The following is a 23,488-nucleotide window of genomic DNA, read 5'->3' on the forward strand; positions in this document are numbered from 1 at the left end:
GTTCACTAGAATTCTAAGAGTGTTGTATACTACCTCCAAAAGTCTTTCATATGAAATTGCTCAACAAAACAACTCACTGAAGATAGACAGAATAAAGAAATAACTGTTTGTGCAACGTAACCCATAATTTCTGCATAAACAGAATTAATAAAAAAAACTTCGCTACATAAGTCATTGAAATAGTAATATTTATGTGAATAATATGCACATAAAATCGAACAGCTTGCTCGGGGACATAAATTCTTAAACAAACATTCATACAAATTTACACATTTATTTGTAAAACGTTTTGGGTCCTTTGGGTTTTGGAAAAGGATACTTGAAATATCACGCGCTCCCTTAAATATGTATATACATATGTGGGTGTCTAAACAGGTATTAATTTCTACAATAACTATTATACGCAGTTATTTATTTACATACAAACAGTGTTGTAATAATACATATGTGACATCTGCATTGATACAACTTGTAACGGCAGTCAGGTGTGTGAAAGTTCTGCGACACTTGGCGCAACACCAACACACCCATTCGTTTGTAGTTTCGTAATAGTTTTTGGCTTGTTGCTGCCGCTGCTGCTTGTAGTGTTCGCAAAAGTGTAGTTGGGTGTATAGTCGGAAGCGCTTTTGCAGAGGAAAATTTTCGCTATAGATTTTGCAAAAAGGTTTCGAAGTTAATTATCAGAGGCACGTAGAAAATCATATGCCACACACGTAAGAGGTGCACGCAGATACCATAACGAAAGCAAACAATAAATAATTGTGTATGTGCAAGACTAGTCTCATATATCTTATCATGGCATGCAAACCCAGTAGGAAATTGAAGTAGGTGTTGAATTGATATGAGTTAATAGTTATTAGCGACAAAATATTGACTTCATATAAGAAAAAAGATTTTGAAAGCTTGCAACATTCGCTTTTGCTGAAGACATTTCTTAGAAAGCAATTTTTTTTTAAAAAGCTTATTCCAAGAAGATAAATAAAACGTTTCTATAATTGAGAAGTAGCGCTAGATTTCTCTCGTGATTTTGTAGATTTTATTAGTATTCCATCTTATTGAAATCGCAGAATAGTTCGGAAAAATTGCTCCAACAACTTTCTTTTGACAGCCCGTTTGAAATTTTGTTTTTTGATATTCCCAATAATTTATCTCTATCCAACAAGTATAAGCATTTTTGACAGTCAAGCAACATTGCTTTCCAAAATGAAAATTATAAAAATAATTTCGACTAATATTTTATGCACATCCTATTCTTATTATAATCACTCAAATAATTTTTTCTCGCAATATTATTTATATTATACTTTTTTCGTTTTCTACCTTATTGTGCTATTGGATAATCAAGTAATTATGATATTTCTTATACCAAACTCGTCTCAGAGCTAATAGCTCAACTTAATTTCACAGTGGATTGACATTGCACCAAGTAGCAATTAAAAGCCAAAACTAAGCCGTTTTATTAATATAAAACAAAATATGTTAGTATAATGAATTGTGCATATTTCCCTTTCTTCACATGTCTGAAGTGACATCATACGTCACATAAAAAAAAGAAGAAAAAAAAAAAAAAARAGTATAAACATTACACTACAGGTGTAACCAATATATAACCTATATCTAACCACTTTATAACCAAAACTAAATTTTTTTTTCCAATTGTGACAAGTGATGCTACCTTATTTTGAATTATAGGTGACGATTTCTTTAATAATAGTATTTCTAATTCTTTTTACAATGCTCAACGTATGAGTTATGGAAGAATACGTAGATAGATTCTAACACTCGCGTTTCGTATTGTCAGTGTTGGTGATCAATGGGAACTAACCGCAGAGAACAGAACGTCTGTACTGGCATTTCATGATATTAAAACTAATACTTAAATTTTAAGAACGATTTATGATGCTTACTTATGTTCATTATGTTCATTATGTTTAAGTTTATCTAGTAGTTTTTTAACCGAAAATTTACCAAATATTTTTTGAATTTACTTGATCATCATCCCTATTTCCATAATTCCTCTGCGGGAAAGATTGGCATATGCGAGTCTATCTCTTCTCCTCCCGCGGGTTGTTAATTTGTATACCATTTTGTTTAAGAACCAGATTTGTCTATTGTTTTTGTAGATTTTATAAGATTTTTTTTTAATTTTTCTTCTTCAATTCTCTATATTTTAATTTACTATACATTGGCAACAAAGAAGTGATTGTACTTTCTAACTATTCCTTCTAGGTCTAAGGCTATAATTACTTTCGTCAGTAATAATTTTTTTTAAATAAAAAAAAAACCGTTTTTTTAATCAATCCTCTTGAAATTCGTTAAATAGTTTATTTTGAATTTGACAGCAACTCGCTAATATAGCGTGTGTTCTTTTGATAATGGTTTTCAATAGAATACAACTTAGAAGTAAGCGATTTGGTAAGAAGCTGGTAAGATCTATTCAGAGTATGTTTACCATGTCATGCGAATCACTACTCTTAGGACTTTAAGGGGTAAAAAACAGATCTCTTTCAATTTTTTTTTCTCATAAAAAATTAACTATTTTGTTATAATTTTTTATTGTTACAATAATATACTATTACCAATTCCTTACAGAATCATCTAAATTAAAAAATACGTGGTTTAGTTAAATCTTGGACGAAGGAACAAAAGAACTAAACATTTTTTCAAATAGTTGCAATCGAAAAAAAATCCTTCGCCCAAGTATTTAAAAATTGCATCTCAAATACCTGTACGAACGGCTCAGTAGTTTTAAAAAATCTCTCCAGCCTACTTCAAAAACACTGCTTCGTGAGAAAACGTGTTGAAGACCTCGCATTTAGAATAGTTAGCCTCGAGCGCACAAGTTCTCAATGTTGTATATCCGAAACTATTATTCGGATCAACTTGATAATTTAGAGCAGTATGCTAGAGATATTGTAGAATTTAATAAGGCAATTTGAAACTCGTAAGCCCACGTAACCTCTTAACCAAATTAAGTCAATATAAGCTGTACGAGAAACAGCTCCCATATATGCTTCAATGTTATATCGTCCGATATCCTGTATTATTTTGTATACATTTGGAGAGCGTCGGAGTATTTGTCCCAAAAGCAGTTTAGAAACAGAAGACGATCTAAAATTTATTCCAAAGCAAAAGTTTTAAGAGTTTTATGCTCATTCTAGTCACTAACAGGATATATGTTACGCTATCGTGTAAAAAAACCCGTTAAGCCCTGTTTTTACCCTGGAGATCTGCAATGCATGATAGATAAAAGAGATAATCCACACTCTGACAATCTTTTTGTTTTTGGGATAAGAAATGATCAAGCAAAAATCGGTAATAAATAAAATTTTGAATTAAAAATAAGGCACTTTTATTGTTTTTGTATTATGAAAAGGCTTTCGAAAATAAACCGACTTTAAAGGAGAAGCTTTCCATTTTCTTGCTCGCACGGTTAATGATATTTTCTTAACTCGTAATTTATATATGTACAGTACCTACATATGTTGCTACGTCAGCACGTGCATGTACTTATGTAAACATCTATGTATGTATATGTGTGTGCTTATTTGCGGAATACCTTTGTTTGCACGTTAGTTCAGGCAAATGACTATGACTTTTCGCACAGCACGCACGTACGCTTGCGCTTCTACATACGTACGTGCGAATGTGCGAGTATGTATGAGTGCATATGCTTGTGTGCGCAATTATCCTTGAGCATAGTATTATTACCATTGTTGAAGTTGTTGTTGCTGTTCTTGTTTATCGGATAGCATATGTGACATTCGAATGGTTGAACCGGTGAAATTGCTATTTGCTGCTGGTGGTGGTGCCAAGTGCGATGATAGCATTGTTTCTGTGCCAAACGAACACAAACACATGCCGATACATATTAATGTACACGCACACATGCACTCATCTATATGCACATATAGTATATAGCCAGGTAAGTGCAGTGCTGCTACGTGCACCGTCGTACACCACCGGTCTCTCTCATAAACCAGCAGAACTTTGAAGCGCACCCGCAACAAAGGAAGCAGCAGAAGGCAAAAAATAATGTTTGCGAATCAACTGCAAACGCTCTGCTGGAACTCCTGTGATTTATGACAATCGAACATTGTGGTCATAAGCCACGTAACGGTAGTGTGGCAGTAGTCGCCGTGTGCGGCTACTCAACGTTCGGCTCCAACTTAGAGCGCTTTAGTGCTGATTTTATTGTACTCCCACGTTGATTGTTGGACAGCACTCAGCACTACCCTCCCATCACCACCGTTGGGGTGACCCACTATTTGGTTAAAATGTTTATGTGACTTTCAGTGCAAGTTGGTTTGTATGTGTGTGTATGTTTGCTTGAGCGAGTGTGGTGTGTGAATCTCCATGTTTATTGCTGTTTACACAGAAGGTGGCCACAACATCCGTTTCCGGTTCAGATGTGAAGTGGCAAGTGTGTCCTGTGTGTGTGTCTAACTATTGTACACAAACGAAATCGATTTCAGGTGAGTTGCACTGCTGAATGCTATACTGTGTTGCAAGTTGTTGGACAGTTAGTTCTGCAACGCAGCGCACAGTGACGCTTCGCTCTTAAGTATTCAGTCTGGCCTAGTGGTCACTTTCATATGAAGTTTATTTAACTTTAAAAGCTTCCTAGCTTCTAGTGCAACTCGAGTTGTTGTTGCAAATTGTACTGTAGCTCACTTGTGGTTCAACAACTTCGTTGCGGCGCCAACAGCTGCCTGTGTGAGTTGGCGGGCACATCATTATACCAGCAGCATATACATATAGCTTAGTTTCCGTTATATAAGAAAGAAGGTAACTCCACATCGAGAAAATGTGCAAATTGTCCACTTTGCGGAGCGGCGCATATACTTATATCTTCTATATCCATATGTACATACACCAAACTTTTTACATCATCACACTCACCACCTGAAAGCTTGCCGCCACTCTTTGGCTTGGTCACAACATTGTCAAGCCATCAGCGCAACAGACATTTCACTTTTGAAGTGCCTTCGCCACTGACACTTGGCAGACAGTCTTGGCGACGACAAGCCGTTGACTTGCCGCGCGAAAAGTAAGCAACGAAAAAAGTAGGGGAAAACAGCACGAAAAGACAATTCCAAAAATTGTTTTTAAATATAATAAAATCGTGACATTTACTTGATTTCACAGATTTTGCATACCCCACCTTCCGGGTGAGTTACGCCGACTGTCGCCACACCAAGTTGAAGCTGGCTCTCTCTCCAGCCACATGGCGTGCGTGTTATTTACCTTACAATGGAGTTGATTCATTTCACATTTTCACCACCGCTTTACAGCCTAAATCGACGCAAAAACATTGCTGCGTGGCACGTACAGGTGGGGCACGGCGGGTACATGTGTGACAGCGCTTTGGTCTCGCACGCTTGACATGTGGAAATGAATTCCGTTGACATTCTGTGCTGAAAGCACTTTTCAAACATACGTTTCCTTTGCATGCTGCGCTTTGTAACTTCATTACCGCCGCGAACACACGAACACACTGACAATTTATTTAGTCACCTACTGCTGCTGACAACCACGCGCCTAGGCCTAGGTGAGTCGGTCGGTAGTTGGGGTCACACGTCTGTGCTTTAAATTGAAAACGCTTTTGATTTTCATACTTTGCAATTTTTTCCAAATATATAGCGCATGTTGTTGCTGTTCTGGGTAGGTTCTATTGTAGGTATGCGAGACTATGGTATTTTGAGGCAATTCCTTTGCATTCAGGTCTTGCTGGCTGTCACGTGCTAACAACTGCACCAGCAAGAGCGTAGTTCATAAATTTATTTTGCAGATTTCACTTGAGCCTTTCAGTGATTGACGCGACACCCGTTATTTTGAGGCAAATATTTTTTTATTATTAAAGTAGCTTCATTTCAAAGAAGATATACTACTTTAAGAGCATTTCTTTCAAATTTCCATTTGCAGCTTGATTCAATATAAACTAAAAAGTGTGAGAAGCAGTTCGTTCGCTTGAATGTTGTGTTTTCTCAACTTCTCAAGACAATTCTCAGCTCTATGCTTTTAACAAAGCTTCATTATAGACGGAGCATGACGCTGGAACCCTCTATACTTGCGTGAACCATCTTTCATGCTAGTTAATGAAAAAATAAATAATTCCTTCGACTTACATTTACTTATGGTATGAGTTCTTTAGTTAGTAAAACTATAACCTTAAATTGTTTCCCTCTAAGCAACGCAAGGAAATAGTGAGGTTTTTAAATAAAAAACAGTACTTCAGTAGTTTTAATTCAATTCAAATAGCCATACATTTTATTTCACACTATCCGGTTACGTTGATAAGCAAACTTTAGCTTTCAAAAGTAAAAAATAACTCTAACCAGAGTTTGCGTCAAAATATGTTGGCTTTACTTTTCCAACCAGATATCAATAGTTGAATTTCTTTCACCAATTTTTTTGGAAATCAAAATACTGATTTACAATTCTTGGTCCTCTAGCCCCTGAGATGGTAGAAAAGCTAGAAGAAAATTTTGAGAGGAGAATACATGAGCTTTCTAGGGGTTCTATTTCGATTCCGCATGACGAATCACATTTATGGGAACAATTTTGGAGCGGACAAGACTTTTAGTGTTTGAAAGAAGATGGGCTAGGAACATCTCTACACTTCCTTATTTAAATAAAAAAAGGTTTGGGATATCAATGAAATTCTTTATTCCTGTGATAGTACATTATATGTCATTGTGTATGGAAATCGATTGCTTTTTCATGGTCACCTCTATTTTCTGCTTCTGACATCGTCCTGTTGTACCCACATATTGTGCAAATCCATTCCGGGATAAAATGTTCGGTTATCATTGAGCGGTAACGATTCCCATTCACAATGACGTGCTGGTTTTGATGATCACGAAAGAAGTACGACCCAATGACACCGGCGGACATTAACCGCACCAAACTGTAAATTTTTCGGGATACAATGGTGACTCATGGTGTATGTATGGATTTTTATTGACGAAACTATTTAGCCTGAAATGAGCCGCATTTACTGGAGATGTTTTTTCGATAAAAATCCGCATCCAATATTTGAGAACGATGTGTGAGAGACTGATTTGGATCTTCCTCAATTGATGCACTAGCAGCAGCAATATTCTTGATACTACGAGCACTTCTTTGTCTCACTGGCACAGGCATATTTTGCACTGTACTTCTTCGGTTTAATGTTAATCTTTTGTGGTTTTGCAACAACTGCGACCAAAATCGCTCAAATTTTCTAACGATGAATAAAAAATCGTGTATAAACGACTTCTATAACATTATCAGCTTTATTCTTGCAGAGGAATATGAACTGCTTTAGATTTTATAAACCATCGCCTAAAATAAAGTTTTAGTCTTGATTCAAAAACAGCCTAATTGTAGGCAACTTTTCAATGATAAGCTTGTATTACAATGAGGAGGTTAAAACCATAGCCGACAAATACGTTAATCCGAATTAGAGCAAGAGTATGCTATTGATATAGAGGTGAATTGGTAAATAATATGCATTTATAGAATGGACAGCTTTTGCGTGGCAATCTATTTTTCACTTTTTGAATTGAGTTAAACTATAAAACGGTTTATTAATTATTCCTCAAACTTTGTGTCTCGTCTACCCTTCTGTGTTCGTAATAATTTTACTACGTAGTGCCCTTATAAATTCTTCAAGAAGGATAAAAAATGAGTTTACAAATTTCAGTTAACGCTAATAACTTTTAGCACAAACATTGAACTAAACATTTAGACAATGTTTTCACTTTTTAGCCGCCTACTGACTTTTTGCAAACAATATTAATTTCTAATATTTTGCGCGACTGTTGAAAAAGTAAATAATAATTTACAAATTCTTTTAGCCGCAAATAGCGTAGCTGCCATGAGAATTAGGCCAACTTTTAGGCGCGAGTTTGCACCGTCAACTTCTTTGCTAAACTTAAACTTTTCGACAATTGCGCTCATTACCAAGTTTCTTCATCATTAGCCGACTGCTGAGAGCTCAGCAGTTCAACTCACTCCACTAAATTTAGTCCTTAAGGTTTGGGCATTCTGTTGGGCGAAAAAGTTTCAAGACGTTTCTTTGGCGCAAATTTGCCGCGTAAATAAGTGTAAAAATATTTGCCACTTCCGCTGTCTGCTTAACACCTCGTTGGCCAGAGTAGGAGAATGAGGGAAGGTCGAGCGAGAAGAAGCAATGGCAATGGCAAGTGACGGCAGACCCCGCTATTGCAACACCAACACACTTGCAACAACAGAAAGGCACCTAAATGTGAGTATGTGTGCTACTGACAGCATTGTCGCGCCTATATGTGCGCTACGAAATAAGTATGTAGTATGTGTGCTTGAGTGTCGAGTGCCACTTTTTCCAGCGCCTGCCTTCACGTTTTTATTGTACTTTTTCGCGCTCGGTTGCATGGCGCGCGACTTTTTCCGAAATTGAAAATTAAGTTCGCTCGCACATAGCAGGCATAGTGGCGCAGTAGACTGTAGATAACGGTGCTTGCTGTGCAATAGGAAGAGCTGTGACGGTATAGCTTTTGTAAGTTCCAGCTGAGTATTACTGGGCGTGTATTGGCTACCAGCTGGAGTCTCTTCACTACTATCGCTTTCTGTGTCACAGCTTAACCTGACCTCCTGCTGTTGTTTTTGTTGGAGGCCTTTAATGTCAGCGACAATTTCTGTAAAGCATACAGATATTCGCTTGTCGCGCTTGGTAAATTTAATGCTTCCACTTTAGCTGCATTCCACGGCAATTCTCGTCAACTAGCGGCTCATTGAAATAGTTTTATATAAAAATTCCTATATACAAGTATATATATGTATATGAATGTAGTTGTCCAAATTGTTGGTTTGGAAATGGTTGTAGTTCGGCTTGCTTTATTCATTTTGTTGTTGTTGTTTTCACTGTACATGTATTGTTTCAGTTTGAATATTGGGGTGAGCGTTGTTCAACTATTCTACAAAGTATTGAAGCGCTTACCTCAAGTATACTATAACAATTGTTTCAGCAATACTGAGCGCAAAACGTTGACAGCGGACTAAACTATAGCTGTAAACCCAGTAAACCACTGAGCGCTAAAATAATGGTGACAGGAGAGTTTTAAGGGGTTATATTCACTTGCTAGTCAGAAAGAACACAATTTTTCAAAACATTTATTGTAAGAGGCAATTAATTTAAGAAATAAATAAAATTAAGTTACATTTCTAGAATTAAATGTCTTTTAGTAATCGGTTATTAATTTGAGAAATTTTGAATTCTTTCGATTTCATGTCGATATCCAAGAGAACTTAGGAAAAAGTAGCCTGGTGGTGAGAGAGATTTTTCTTCTTGAGATTGTTGCAAATTCCGATTGCAATTACAATAAATTAATACAATCAACGATGGCTAAACTAGTGACAATTTTGATTTGTGAGAAAGTGAAAGAAAATTTTATATCATGAGGGGGTTTTTTTCCAACAATTTGTTTCTCATATAAAAATTAAAAAACATTTTAATATATATTAAATTAGAAATTCTGAAATTTGTGGAAAAAAATATTGCTTGTCCATTGCGACGCCATTTTCGGTGACTCCGCGGAAAAAAGATGCACCCGCGTTGGCGGAGTAACTCCTTACAGGATCATCTAAATTGAAACTTGGACTTAGACTAAGAAACAAAAAAAAAAAAAAAAAAAAAAAAAAAAAAAAAAAAAAAAAAAAAAAAAAAACAGAAAAATGAATTTTTGGCAATAATTTTTACAAAAAAATTAAAATTTCAATGAAAATTTCACGAAATTTTTTTCAAATAGCGGTAATCGAAAAAAAAATCCTTCATCCAAGTCGTTCAAAATTGCATGAACAGCGGTTGATCGAAAAAAAAAATCCTTCATCCGAGTCGTGCAATATTGCATGAACAGCGGTTATAATTCTCGAGAAATCTTGCCCACTGCCTTCAAAAACACAGTTTCGAGAAAAACGTGTTAAGGATGGCGTGCTTAGCCTAGCTAGCCTCGAGCGGATAATATTATATAGGTTTTGTAGAATTTGATAAGACAATAAAATATAAAAAATTCTCTGAAAGAATACACTTTTATTTCAAATATATATGTTTCTTCATTTGAAATATGTTGTTTTTGAAATTTCCTTGAGAGAAGTGTATTTACTCACACTTCTTCGCATAGGTGCTTAAGCCTGTCATCAATGAGAGTGATAAGCCTTCGTCGAAAATTTTAGGCAAGAGTACCATGACTCAGACTGTTGCAAGCAACCTTTTCAGCAATATCATAATGTATCGATCCAGATTACTGTGCACTATTTCACAAGAGTCAATCTGTGCCCAACTCATTCGTAATATTAAAGTTAAATCTTCTGTTCATATTTTGTTTTATTCACGTTTGATCGACCCAAATAAACTCCTTTTACTCGTGTCTCCTGCTATTTGCTTATTCTATGTGTAGTTCCGGATACCAAATTTTACTTTTTCGGAAATATCAATATAGTAAATAGTACTGAATTTCATTTAAGAGTGCTTTCTAATCAAGAAACTGGTTTCTAATAGCAAAATGTTTCTTAGCATAAATTTCTTGATTATAATTGACGAACGAATTGATAATACAGATCTCATATTTGACTGAAGCTGATTGCTTTGGGTTCTTAGCAATATTTTCTCCAGTCTACCATTTAATCCCCTTTTGTAGAGCATACGTTCTTGTTTGAATGCTTTGAGATTAAATTAGTTTCGTTAGTGTATCTTGAGATTGAAAAGCCTGGTTCTTGAAAAAGTACTGCTTAGAAGAGATGAATAGTTATTGCTAACCATTCCATACTGAATGCCGACTATTGAGAAAATAGAAATAAGCCCTGAGCAAAAACGTTGTTCAACAATAATTTATAATATGTACTCCTTATTGTTTAATTTACCTTACCTTTTTTGGTTTATTGCTTGGTTAATCGGAGGTAGAAAAGTTTTGACTATTGCCAACACAATATTCTATATATAAATAAATCGATATTGTTGAATTGGTATGACCAACTTAACAAAAGAAGACCGATATGTCGAGCCTTCCATCAGACTGGTTTGTATCAATCCATATTACATTGTTTATAATAAAAATAAAAAAAAAGTCAAAAGCATCAACAAAAGTAATGAACAATTTTTTTCGCTTACTGGTGCATATCCTTAATCTAGACCTAACGGAACAAAAACACTACTAATGGAGTTGTGTTGACGCCGCAAACACCGCTACCAACACTTCTGTATAAAAACCCTCACACATATACAAATAGACCCAGAGGCCAGCACTCGGCGATGCGCTGCTGACCAGTTAAATGGTTGCCCCTCTCTTACCTCAATAACAATTTTGTCTGTTGTATTCACTCTTTCTTGTTGTTGTTATTGTACTCTCTTCATTTTTGTTGTTTTTTTTTATTTTCTTTTTCATTTTTGATATCATTTTTCTTGCTTGTATAGGTGGCAACGCCGTTAAATGCCATTAATGGCTGTAAATGTACGCGCTAAAAATGCGCCAACTCATGTAGAAACAACAACTACCCACACAAAAACAATGCAAAATGTTATTTAGTAGTTTTTTGCATGAACGCTTCTCGCTCGCATTTCTTGCGGCATTTCGCTTTCAGCTACAAACACGCTGGTTTCGTCTGCTTTTCTAATTTTCGATATGTGGTGTCACACCCAAACACACACGCACACACATACACACATACATACTTTTAGCAGACGTGTGTTCATATATATTTGTGTAGATATATGCATATGTTTATTGCCCTTGATGCTCTCGCTTCTCTGGTGGCGCGCTGGCAGGTGGTAAATGGAGACAGAAAGCAAAAGCGAATAAAACTTAAACACCAAAATACTAAAATATCCACACGCATACGTTTTCGCTCATAAATAGCACTTTAAGGCTTAGTGTGGGATGTGCGAAAAGTTTCATTAGAGTTTATTGCCGCTGCCATGCTTGGCTATTGGCTGTGTGAGTGTGTGTGTATGTGGAGAGGGCCGTAACTTTCAGTTTTCGCTTTTATTTAAATGCAAAACGCAATTTACTGCTATTTTGTGTGTGTCCTGCAAAGCAAAATTAATTTCATACAAAGTGTGTCGAATTATGAATTTAATTAATTATGTCTAGGTTCATGGCTTTATCCAATTAAACACATTTTCATATTTAATTCATTTGAATAGATTTTATCAAACCAAATCACTCTTTTTATCGCATTTAATAGTTTTCATTAATTATCGGTTATTTGTGTAAAATTTTTTAAAATAAACAAAGAAGAAACCCTGCGAAATATTTCTCTCTTGTTCTATTTGTTATGTTTGCTTTCAATAAATCGATTAACTGTATGAATTAAGGTAATTAAAAAAATTATCATTACCTTTTGATGCGATTATAGCAATTAAAAGCTAAAATTACATAATTTAATACAGCATATGTGTGTATGTTGGGCGTAATTGCTGGTGCATTCATATCCTGTAGGAAAACTCAATAGAGACGGATGTTAGTTTGAAGGCGGAACAAGACTTTATTGTGTATAACTTAGACAATAACATATTTCTATTTAAGCTTCGGTCATTGAGAGTCAAAAGGAACTCTTATAATTAACTGTCCCGAGTGAAACTCTGCACCAAAAAAGTTAAGTTAGAAAACACTAAGTTTGCAGTGATCTCTTATAGATTTGATAATTTTCTTTTTTTCTACAAAACAATAAGAAGCTATAATACAAAACATTTTTTACAAGAACTTGATTTCGATCGGTTAGTTTGTATAACACCTATATGCTTTAGTGATTCGATATAAACCATTTTTTCGCATTGCTTTTGGCAATACCTTAACCCAAGTTTTGTGAAAATTTCTGGTCAAATGAAAAGGTTTTCCATACAAGCACTTGACTCCGATGGTTCAGTTTGACATGACAGCTATATGCTATAGTGCTTAAATGTCAACGGTTCCGATAAGTATGCACCTCTTTGGTGAGAAAAAGACGAGTGCAAAATTTCAAGTCGATATCTCACCGACCGGCGATCCTAACTACCAAATTGAGAGTCTCTGTAACCTCTCACACCCAGCTCTGCCACTTGTGGGCAATTTTAAAAAAATTTAATCTAGAAAAAGCTGCTTTCCTTTCTGAACTGCTCCCAACGGATACTAGCAGAAATGTCTAAATTAATTTTTCCTGCTGGCCCTTAACTACTCTAAGTTGTGTTTGCTCTCGCTCATATAACTTTTAATAGCTGCCATCGCATTCGCATTAACTTTGATGAACAACAATTTAGGTATTAACTCTATAGGAATGGAAAAAAAAAATTAGTTAATCTATAGTTTACCTCTTTTTTGTACTGAAAATCCTGCAAATGTGAATAACGTTGATGGATGTCATAAGCCATTACGGGTTCAGATTAATTACATTGCACAAAAAGTGTTAAAAAAGGCTCCTTTTACTTTCGAATATATTTAGTGTTATGTTAAATGTTTATCAGATGGCTTTTATAAATTTTCATTTTAATGGAAAAATTTAACACTACGTGTTTACAGCTTTTTTCTCAAAGCAGCCTATATTTTTAGTATAAATAAATATTTTGCTCAATTAATTTAAGCTTTGAAGATATGGATTGATTTACAAATTCATCTTTGATAAAATGATAATGATAAAACATTAGTAAGCTTTTCCAAAGATAATACTATTTAAATTAAAGCTCACCGAATATGTGGCACGAAGGTCGTCGAGACCTAAAATTGTACCGCTCTTAAAAGTATGCTACATTTTAGCGCACATATACTGCTTAAGGCTGAAATATGAATGCAAAAAAGGGAGGAGAAATAGTTAGAGGTTTTTGAAATGGAATAGTAATCAGAAATTTTTTTTCCATTGAACATGAATGACATAAGTCAGATTATTTGAGGGTTGCCTTATACGGTATAAATATTCATCATTGATTTATTTTATTTTTCCAAAATATTGTCCATTGCGATCTATGAACTTATACATGTTTGAAAAAATTTTGAGATATCTCCAAAACATTCGTTCTGAACGCAATAATCGTCTCCTCAAGTGTCGAAGAATTTTAGTTTCCTAGTTTAGTTTTTACATACGGAATAAAAAGAAGTCCTTCGGTCCCAAGTCAGGGCTATACAGCGAATAACTCATCAAATCGATATTTTGCGTGCTTAAAAATGAAGTTGTTTCAGTCAGTACCACGGTGTCATAGATATATTTCGAAGCACTGTTATAACATTTTTTATTTGTTTGAGTGATTGAAAAATTGTATGGGATTCAATGTGAACAATTTTTCTTTTAAATGAAATGGTTACGCAATATAGAATGTTTGCTATTCCTGTTAATGCCGGTGGTTCTCTCAATCTCACCGTAGGTTTGCTGATATGACGGAAAGCATCAATAGCTTCCCGATCGCTGTCGAAAGTTATAATAAAACATCCTGTCCAAAATGCTGGCGATTTAATTCAAATTTTCAGATAAAGCTGTGCTTTGCCAGATTCCAGATTGCCAAACTAGCGTTGCCAATTTTGTAATTCCCAGAAGAAAACGTCCGATAACCCATAAAAAATATGTACAATTAATTATCTTGACAAGCTGAGCCGGTTTAGATATGTCCGTTTGTCTGTTCCTCAGTTCTTGAGAATCGATCTGAAAATTTGGAAGTATACCGAACAGAACATGGAGTTCTAAATAGCTTTAAAAATTTTCAAACATGATAATTTATTAAAGTCTGCTGAACATAAATGTCATAATGTCAAACGGATGTACCTTAACAGTTGACAGTTGACTTGACATTTATCCTTCTAGGAAATTTTTCTCTAAAACATCAGTTTTATATATAATATAACAAATGATGCTTGAGCTTACGACATTTAAAGACATTCGATAAACTTTTAAGAAATCTGCACTTGAACAAGTAGAGACTAGTATCATGCCAGGCCATATTATATATATGTTTTTATCTGCAAATAACTGTGACAAGTGTTGCCCACCAAATTAATGTCGCCACAAGTTTTAATCCAACTACAAAATCTACAAGAGTTTTTTTGTTAAGAAATTTAATATTTCTATACATATTTGTTCCCTTCTTGACTGCTACTTGAATCCGCAATCCTCCGCTTGCTACTCAAGTACAGCAACCAGTCGATTTCCGCCCTTCACACCATCACCTAATAGCATTCTTCTGACAGCCACTCAACTTTTCTAAAATATTAATTTTCTGCTCGGTAATAAATCATTCATCCCTCTAATCGACAGTCATGCAAAAAGAAATCAATAAAATGAAATAAAGTAAACTTTTGCCATTTAATTTGATCACTTACAAACGAAATTTGTCCAAACAATCAGCCTTTGTTTGTTTGTTTGGCTAACGTTTATTTGTTTGTCACAGCAATGCATTTAGCAAAGTTTCCAACTCTATTACCAGGTTCAGGCACAGTGTCGCAATCATCACCTCCACCGCCGTCCGGCTGCATGCCGCCCCGTCAATGGCACTAAACGACGACGCCTTATACGACTTTATTTTGTTATTCTTTTTCAATTTCGATTGTGTGTAGACACTTTGCCAAACTGTCTTCCAGTATTCCATTTAAACTTTATTCTTCCTTTTCATTTGATTGTGAATTTCAGAGTGGAATAAAACATTTCACATTTCATTTTGAGCCAAACTCGCCAACAGCATGATGCTTTTGACATTCTAAACTCACCTATTAAGTTGGACCATTCTTCGTTTTATTAAATTGTGGCGCTGTGGAATTGTGTGGCGTTCTTGATGTGGCCCTCAAGTTGAGCAGAAAAATTAAGTAAAATTCCAGGTAAATTCAGAAACTTATGAGGTTTGTTGAGCCATCACCTCAACTGTTGGCGTTCTGTTCATTTGGTTGAACAGGTGTGCAGAGTTTAGTGTTGTGCGATAAAATATTCTGTGAATGAGAGAAACTGAGATAATAGTGGTAAATAGAAAAAAAAGTAATATATCAAAAATATATGTCTTTCCGTATTTTCAATCTAATGACTTAAATGATCCAACAATTTTCTTCTAGGTATCTTCAAGAAACTAAATTCATTGAGTTTATCTAAGAACTTTTTAGTTGTTAGTTAAGTTTAAGCTCAAAGACATGTGTTTGACAAGAAGTTCTAGCTATTCAATCTCTATATTATTTCTAAGGACTTCCGAATTGGTTTGAGTTCAGAAGTATCGACTTTACGAGGTAAGACAGTAACAACAGGTTGGTATAAAATAATGTAAGTTTAGTTGAATAATCAGGATATAAAGCAATTTCTAGACTTTGTATTAACATCTAACATGATCTTTCTATAAGACGCTTCTTCGACTTGCTCAGCATATTAATCCTCCTTCGAGAGCAGACCTACTATATACAAAGTTCTCTTCGAAGCTCACGAAAAGATATAGATGCTGTCTTATATGAAAGTCGTAGCATGTTTCAAAGTCCAACAGAGCATTAAGTAGATATATTGCTACTGATTACTCGCAGACTTTAAAAAGAGTCTATCAAAACTCTGAATTTAGTAGAAGTCCTCTGTTCGATCTTATAAGTGAGTAAGTACTAAGTGGCCAAAACAAATTTTCAGATTCGTTTCCATTCCCACCAGTTCGGTGGGATGTCGGAAGGGCCACGCTCCTAAGTGTTTAAGCTGTTATCTTCCAAAAGCGGGACAGTCAGAAAGCAAGCGTTGAAATGTTTTCACTTCTTCAGTTTCTGCAGCTGGTGTCTAGTAAAATTCCAGTAAATTCCAGTCCAGGCCTGTTAAAACCTCCAGATCTCTTGTGAGAAGTCTTCATAACTACGAGCGCTAGTATTAAATCCCAGAACAAAAACTTTAAACTGTATGTTTGAAATAAAATTAATATAAATACGTACTTGATTGGACTTTCTTCTTTTGACAATGTCAACCCAATTTCTAACTTCTCAGCCAACTCCCAGCCGTCATGTGCCAAAAAATAGAAATTTCAAGATTATGAAAAACTATGACCACAGCGAGAAAACGCTTAGCGGTCTTTCTTTTTCAAATTCGCCGAATATCTCCGGAGAAATATAGAAAAGCAGCAAGACGAGAAGAGAAATTATATAACTTAAAATTGCCGCACATAAGAGAGCGAAGAAAAATGAACAATATGTCAAAAGTTGCGACTGTGACTGCGACCGGGGCCATGCCATTGCTAAACTGACAGTGATACGCTGACTCAAAGGAGTGAAATTTAATTTCTCCCAAGCTAATCTAAGCAGCAGCAACAAAAACAAGCGTTATATAATGGAGAAAAATGGTGACAGGTCAAAAGCGAGGGCGGTTGAAGAAGAGCGGGACGAGCTCATGATACCGCATTTGCATTCGGGGCCAACACCAGCACAACAACAAAGTGTTTAAGTTGTTTTTGAAAAATGTGTTGGGCGTGCTTGGTGAGCTGTGGTGATGCAAACAGATTCTGGTGGCTATGATAGCAAGAAAAGTGAAGGGTGATTCGTTTCTTAGTCGTCAGTGGGAAGTGAGATAAATGTTTGGTTAATTGCATAGGTGGAGGTCAAAAATATATTCAATGACCGTTAGGGTAACTGGAATAAAAAAATCAAAAATTTCTTGTTAATCTATGTACTTGGGTTTAAAAAGGATTTCAGAAATACTCAGCAGCTGCTCAGTAGTGGTTCCTGCATCATTCTGTAGTCATCAATTCACAGAAGTTCTTAACCTTTGACGCTTCCCTTAAACAATTTCGTTGTACTTGTACAATGACTCTCCTCAGCGTAAATATTAGTATTCACTTCACTTTCGATATTAGTCGTGTTCGAAGCCCTACCAAAACAAGTTTTCCATTTCAAAATAGAAAATAAATCAAATCGCTTTTTATTTTTTAAAACATTGCTTTTAACCGACAGGATTGCTTTCACAGCGCTCGCTAAATGTACCGCTTGTTTTTCTAATGCTTAACGGCAAATGTTTTCGGAAGTGCCCACTTCAATTTACCGTTTGCAGTTTGCATAGAACAATTTTTTTGAATGCACATGTGTTTGTGGTCAAATATTTATTTGAGTTTGCATTATTTTATGCAGCCAAATGCCATTAATTTCATGGTTTTGTCTCCAGCAAAATCACCAGCCAGAGATGAGAATTTTATATTTCGGGATTTGACAAACCTTAGTGTTGCAATCTGGCTTCCAGTGTGAAACCATTATTGTAAACCATGATATTAAATGGTGAATTCAATGGAGGTCATAGATCACTTCAAAACGAGTTTCTAGAAGGTCAGCCAACAACTGTTAATGCTGCAAACTCTTATGGTAAGATCGTCAGGTTAGAAACAACTATAGCCATAGGTGGGATCACCACGTACTCAATATTGCATGAACATTTCTTGGTAAAAAAAATTTTTCACTTTGAATCCTACAGAATTTGATATCAATAGATAAAAAAAATCGTGTTTATTAACAAAATACTATCGGATAACTTCGAAAAAATCTTTGAAACTGTGAAAAGTGATGAAACGGGTATTTACGTATACGAGCGTTAAAATAAACAAAAAAATAAAAAAAGAAAATTAGGAAAAAAAAGAGGAATCATTCTTTACCACGACTATGCAAGCTCTCACACATTGACTGAAGCAATAGACATTTTTGGGCACTCAAGACATCGATGTGATGAGTAGTCCCCGAACCGGACTTGACAAAGAATGACTGATTTTTATTCCCGGTGTTAAAGAATATATTAAGAGTTCAAAGTTTTGCGACACCTGAAGAAGCGGCTAATGCGTTCGGAATGGTCTAAAGTCACTATCGATGAAACCAGTAAGTGTTCAATGCAATATAATTTCTTTCCCATTGATCAAAATTAGGCCCATCAAGGCTTAAAAAAAGCTTAAAATTTCAAAAATTATCAGCTGATAAAGTGACCATAAATCCTTAATCTAGAATAATGTCGCCATATCTTTAACTACGGAAGAGTTTAAAAAATCAATTTTTTTATTTCTAAATTAGAATACTTTTCTTACGTTGTCCTCAGTATTTTTATCCAATAAAAGCCGAAAGATATAGCTGGTGCCTGTCTTTGATTGGAGCTCAAAGATACTGAATACTGATCGCAGTACTTTCTGAGAATGTTTTTTTTAGTACGAAATCTTTTCTTTCTGGGATACATATGTACATATGTTTTACTAACGCGGTTTGTTGGAAAAGTAATGAGTCGATTTCGGTTAGATCTTTTATAAGGCTAGGTAAATAACAAAGTGAAGAGCGCAGCAACACTTAATGGATGGTTTAAATTTACTTGCTTGAAAAAACTGTATATATGAAATTTTTATCTACTCTCTAACTATCTGTGACTTGATATTATAATATTAATAAAATCGCTTAATTGGCACGTATAAATCTCTTACTACACAAAGCGCCTACATAGTGAAGGTTGAGTCTTAAAAAATATTTAATACATTCAAATAAAATTTCATAAATTATTTGTTCAGTAAACTAATATTATCATACAAGTTTTCTGAATAATGCAAACAAAAGGGTTTATATAAGATATACATACATACACCAGTATAAAACAACAGCATAAAAACACCACAGTAATAATTATCATTTATATATATGAATACGTGTTAAAATATACACCTCAATATGTATAATCGCCGAGATATATGATATATGTATGTATGTATATATTCAGCTTCAAGCACAAACGCGTGTAAAAGTTTTTCATTCAGCACCTGTCTCTTATACACATCTAGATGTGTATAAGAGACAGCCTCAATATGTATAATCGCCGAGATATATGATATATGTATGTATGTATATATTCAGCTTCAAGCACAAACGCGTGTAAAAGTTTTTCATTCAGCACTCCATTTAATAATTAATTTTGCCACACATCAAATTTGTATGTACCTTTCAGACGGCATTAATACAGTTAGCACAAACAGCTTTAACAAAAGTTTTCGCGCCAAAGGCAATGTATAGACATATCGATGATTATGTTTGCGCGCAAAAACATGCCCTTGGACAAAAGTAAATGGCTGAAAGGATGTTTTGTTGTTACTGATTTTGGTGAAGCGCCTTTTCACAAGGAATTTTATATATAATTACTAAAGCCTGCAAAAGGCTCTGCACAGCGTGCGCACATGTCAAATGGAGTGGTCACATGTACATATGTATATTCATACGGTATTATGGGCAGATGAATGGGATAACAGCGAATTTAATGCGTTAATGCGCATGTAACCCTTTTTTATTGGCGTAAACACGCATGAAAGTGCCTTTCAAAGAGAGTTTTATGTAAACACACAGCTGCGCACACACATACATTTTCATATTGATAAAGAGATACTGTTATATTATATAATAAAATGGGCCTATTCCACAAAAAGCTTAAGCCTTACTGGAAATAATTTTTCTTTTAAATATTTTTTTACAATATTTAAACTTGATGCTGTTATTTAGAAGGTTTCACTTTGCTAAATGTTTCTCTAGAAATATTGTAGCAAAATTAAGTTCTAAATTTCTAACAAAAAATTTATAAAAATTTAGTTTTCACTTTATTTTTAGTTTTCAAAATTTTAGAGCAATTAACTCCAGTTTTGTAGCACTTGTAAAACTTCTACGAAACTTTAAAATAAATATTTTTATTTATCAAATCGCGAATATAAAATTTTTATGTAGGTTTTATTTCAGGCAGTATTTCGAAGAGAATTATCAAGTACTGAATTGTAACCACATTGGGTGTGCGACTTGGATAGAAAACGTCAAAATGTAGGCAATGATTTTTTTACTTTTCTTTAATGCTGAATCATATTTAAAGGTTTCAAATACGATTTTGAACGAGTAAAAGGATTTGTACAAATTTAGAACGGACTACATCAAGGTAGTTGATTAGTTTTCATTATTTTGAAACTAGTTTCTACCAAATTCTGATTTTAAGAAGCATTTATATTACAACCACATTGTGTGACTTGACTAACACACGCCTAAATGTAGGCAGTGAATATTTTCTTTTCTTTCATGCTTTGTCATATTGAAAAGTCAAAATTTAGGGAATAAAAAGTTGAACGAATGAAAAGAATTGAACAAGGATAGAACGGATTGCAAAAAGGTTGGTGGTTGGTTTACATATTTTTTGAACTTCTATCGAATTTTGATTTTAGATACCTTATACTGTAACCACTAAACGCCTAAATGTAGGCAACGGTTGTTTTATTTAATTTAATAGTTTGTCGTATTGAACATCAAAAGTTAAAGTTTAAAGTTTTTAAGCATCTGAAGTTAAACAATTTGAAAATCATAAAACTTAGAAAATGTTGGTTTAGTTTGCATAAGTTTAAAATTACAGTGCTCAAAACGATTGTGTAAGTAGCAAAAGATAATATACTAGTAGTAGTAATAAAAGTAATTTTTTTAACAATTTAATTGTATTAAATTCCGATTTTGGAACGCATTTTAAATTTTTTTAGGTTCTGTGAGTTAAATAATAATAGTAATTAGTTCCCCTCAACCTTAGTGAAAATTTAATTCAAACACCCTTTACATGTAACATCCAAAAATGATGTTTCCTACGTAGTTTACCCTCACTATATAATACCAAAGCTGACCATTCACTTGTTGGTTGCCTTTTTTGCCAGGCTTGCCTCACCGTATGGCTTGTTGTTGTTAGCGCAGTCATTATTCGCCTGCCGTTTGCTCGCTTTGTTGTTGGGACAGCAGTGCGTATACGGTTGGCAGTTTGCGGCAGCTGTCACTTTGTTAATTGGAAATACGCTAATGCGTTCAATCCAATCATGCGTCGCCGCCGCCATCATTCGTCAATTGATGGATTTACATCAACTACATGCCACACATTGTTCTTTAATAAGTGCACATATGTATGTACAAGTGTATATTCGGGTAATCTTCTGCCAAGTCACATGGTTTTCTCGGTTTATGCTGTTGAAAGCAAGTATGCATCGCATGGCAAACCTGAAAACTCCACTTTTCATTTGCTTGTAGAAGCACGAAAAGACTCTGATGTACATATACCATATAAATTTATATAGTAATACATATACACATTATATTATGTTCATATACATATACATATGTATATTAGCGTATATATAGTAGTAATAACCTTGATATATGGTAAAAGTGTGAGCTACCATTATGCTACTGGCGCGTACGCCACTACGTATGAGTGATTTTCGCTTCACTACCTTAAGCCACAAAATCCACGAAAAGTTGAGGTTTATTCCGCCCATATATACACACGCTTACCACATATATTCGCATGAAAAGGGTGTATTTGATAGCGCTGATCTTTGCTGCCTTACCCTACTAACTTATTTACACCCCACACACACACACACGTGCGGCAGCTCCGCAACTTTCAGCTATTTAGCGGGAATAACTGTCGCCCAGCTGCCACACGCCTTGGCAACCAGGTGAGTAAGCAGTGCGGAAGCCATTTGTTTAAGTCAAGCGGAGTGGTTGTATGCATAGCAGCATTCTTGTATACGTGTGTGTTTAGCGTCGGTGTTGAAAGATGAAATCAGTGAAACGCAAACAAACCTTGACCCAGAGCGCAGTCATGCGGCACATACGCAGACATCTTGTACACTCGCTGCAATAATGTAAGCAATATCGTTCAGTGAAAGTGATGGCGGCGGCGGCGATGACAGCACCAACTACATATACATCTTAAGTGAAACACGTTCCCAGTTAACCAATAAATCATGTAATACTCCTGCAGCGCGCTAACGCATACATACTGTCACCAATATAAATAAATACGTAAGTGTTTTGTGGAATTTCAAAAGGTTAAGTCAATCAGCTCCTTTCACTCACTTTTATATGCTGTTATATGCTTTTTGAACTGTTTCTGCTCTTTGTGTGGCAAATTGAAAATATTGGTTGTTGTTCTTTTAAGAGTAGAAAAGAGTGTTCCAGCCTGCAACAGCTTCAGAGCTTTGCAAGTTATTGACTATTGAGTCTATAGCTTTATGTATTCATGGTTTTTTATTTCAAAATTTGAATCTTTATTTCCGAAGACAGGGAAAATGGTATTATTCGAAGTATTTTTTAGCTGAAGCTAGAACATTCTTCGATCTTTTCGCAATTTGTGGATTTCATATCAAAATAACAGCACCGGTTTGGCGAAAAAGAATTAATCAAGCAGATTTTGATACTATATTCTAATGCGAACATTATACTATTGACGGCGATCGACGTTGAGGAAGTTGATCGAAACAAATGTTTTAAGTTGATTTTGCGAAATTGTACTTCAACGTGTCTTGCCATTGATTCAGATTCATGAGGGACTCAACTTCCTTGCTTTCGCATGTATTCGTCGCCTTTTTGGAATGTCTGCTTGAGTGGCTTTCAAAGTTTCTGAGAGCTCTTTCTATGTTGACCAATAATATTTATCGTGCAATCTTTTCCAGTTTTTCTCGATTTCCAAGATGAAATCAGAATTTGCAATAATGTAAACTACACTTCATATTAAAAATACATTTTTACCAAAATACGGTGACTTTCGACTG

General features: G+C 35.0%; 1 protein-coding gene across 1 annotated transcript in view; it reads left to right on the top strand.

Moving 5' to 3' along the window:
- LOC108965654 overlaps positions 1 to 23,488 on the top strand; it is a 336,480-nt gene that overhangs the window by 9,173 nt on the left and 303,819 nt on the right. The gene's annotated exons all lie outside the window — the stretch shown is intronic.

This window comes from Bactrocera latifrons, unplaced genomic scaffold, assembly GCF_001853355.1.
Source record: "Bactrocera latifrons isolate USDA-ARS-PBARC rearing strain unplaced genomic scaffold, ASM185335v1 scaffold_144, whole genome shotgun sequence".
Taxonomy (NCBI): domain Eukaryota; kingdom Metazoa; phylum Arthropoda; class Insecta; order Diptera; family Tephritidae; genus Bactrocera; species Bactrocera latifrons.